Here is a 1774-nt window from a genome sequence, read left to right as displayed (position 1 = left end):
CTCAGGTTTCTTCAGAACCCTCCAAACCACCCACCACCATCACTGCCCGGGCGCTCAGAGGATGCACTGTCATGCCACTAGCTGCTTTACAATTAAAATACCTTTGAAGTGATACTGGTCATCCAAATTCTCTGGTATCCTTCAAAGAAATTCTGTCATCATGTTGAAAATACCGAGTCTAGCTCTAAGTCTTCCCTTAAATCTAATCCTTCCTGGCCCTGATCTTACTAGTATTTATAGCCTCCATACCACCGACTTTTATTATCTTCTACATTATTTTCTTTCTTGTATTTCTTCAACAAAACAAAAACTAATCCAAAATATTCCTCTTTGATCCGTTTTCTCCGATTTTTTTTCTCCTCTCCTTGCTCTCCGTGGCCAATGAACAGACTATCTCCTAGGGCAGTGCTTCTCACACTTAATGCAACGGAGAGCAAGGGGGTTTTGTTTATTTTTCTTCTTTTGTTTGCCCTGATCTATCCATTGTAGACTAATATTTTTGTAAAATACAATAAAATGAAGGGCTAGATTAAATAGCAAAAAGAACACATATACAAGCCCATAGATATCACTTTTGAGTATCACAGTGAAATGAAGTTGTTCTATATAAGTTTCTAGAAAAGGTTATTTCAGTTTCTGAACTGACCTTGTCAGAAACTAGTAGACACACTTTGTGGACAGGCATTGGCTTGAGGACCACACTTTGAGAAGCACTGCCCGAAGGCCTCGACCTCCTTTTATCTTCCTTAGATATCTGCTTCTTATCCCAAGAGCTCCTTTAAAACTTCATGGTTATTAATGTTTCCTCTAGCACATCTGGGAATCTAATCTCACTTGTTGCACATTTCAGTATGAGACATACTGATTACTTATTCTGATAACTAGTGAAAACACACCCTTAGCTTGGTTTCTTCCCGCCTCTTTGGGAGAACCTTCTTTCCTCTCAGAACTTTTCTTTCCTAGCACCTTAACCTGGTATTCCATATGGCTCCATCCTTGACTTACTTGCTTTCTATCTCTAACCATGAAGATTTTATTAATTTTTCTGATTTCAACTATTACCTCTAAATATCCAATTTCCATGCGTAACCTAGATAGAGTCAGGTTCTCTCACCAGTTTCCTTCTCTCACACAGACATTTTAAGTCAAATTCATTATTCTTCCAACTCAAACCACTTGAAATATTTACCCAAAGTTCCTACATTGTCAAGTTCTGCAGCAGATTTAAGTTCAAGCAACACAAAGTCTCTTCACATAAACTGCCTTATGGCATGGCCTCTGGATTCAGATAGCACTGGGTTTAAGCTCTTCCATGAATAACTGTGCTATTAAATCTCTAAAATTCAGTTTCTTTATGTGAAAATATGGCGCATACCATAATATGTATTGTTATAATTAAGTGAAATAATGGATGTGAAATGTCTGGCACACAGAAAACACTCAATAAATGTTACTATTGTTGTCATAGTTATTAAGATTTAACTTCCCCTACGGTGACTTTCTACTTGCATTATGTTACAAATAATTTTTTGATGATCTGTCTTTAGTTAAATGTATAGCTATTTATTAGTCACTTTCACTCACTACTGCTCTAAAAACATGATATTCTAGGCCATCAATCAAAGGAAAGATTATTGGAAAGTGGCTAAGGCATTTGCATTGATAAGTTAAAAATACAAGTTTGGAGTACAGTAATGTGAAAGGTAACACACACTAAAATTCATTTAGTTTCCAGCACAGCAACTAACTGTATGACCTTGTCAAGTCATTCTTT

At 36.5% G+C, this 1774-nt stretch overlaps 1 protein-coding gene across 1 annotated transcript in view; it reads right to left on the bottom strand.

The window, feature by feature from the left end:
• ADGRV1 (adhesion G protein-coupled receptor V1) overlaps positions 1-1774 on the bottom strand; it is a 481118-nt gene that overhangs the window by 374470 nt on the left and 104874 nt on the right. The window lies entirely within an intron of this gene.

Source organism: Myotis davidii, unplaced genomic scaffold (genome assembly GCF_000327345.1).
Source record: "Myotis davidii unplaced genomic scaffold, ASM32734v1 scaffold44, whole genome shotgun sequence".
Lineage (NCBI taxonomy): Eukaryota > Metazoa > Chordata > Mammalia > Chiroptera > Vespertilionidae > Myotis > Myotis davidii.
Note: the sequence above shows the minus strand (reverse complement) of the source record. Positions and strands in the feature narration are given on the sequence as shown.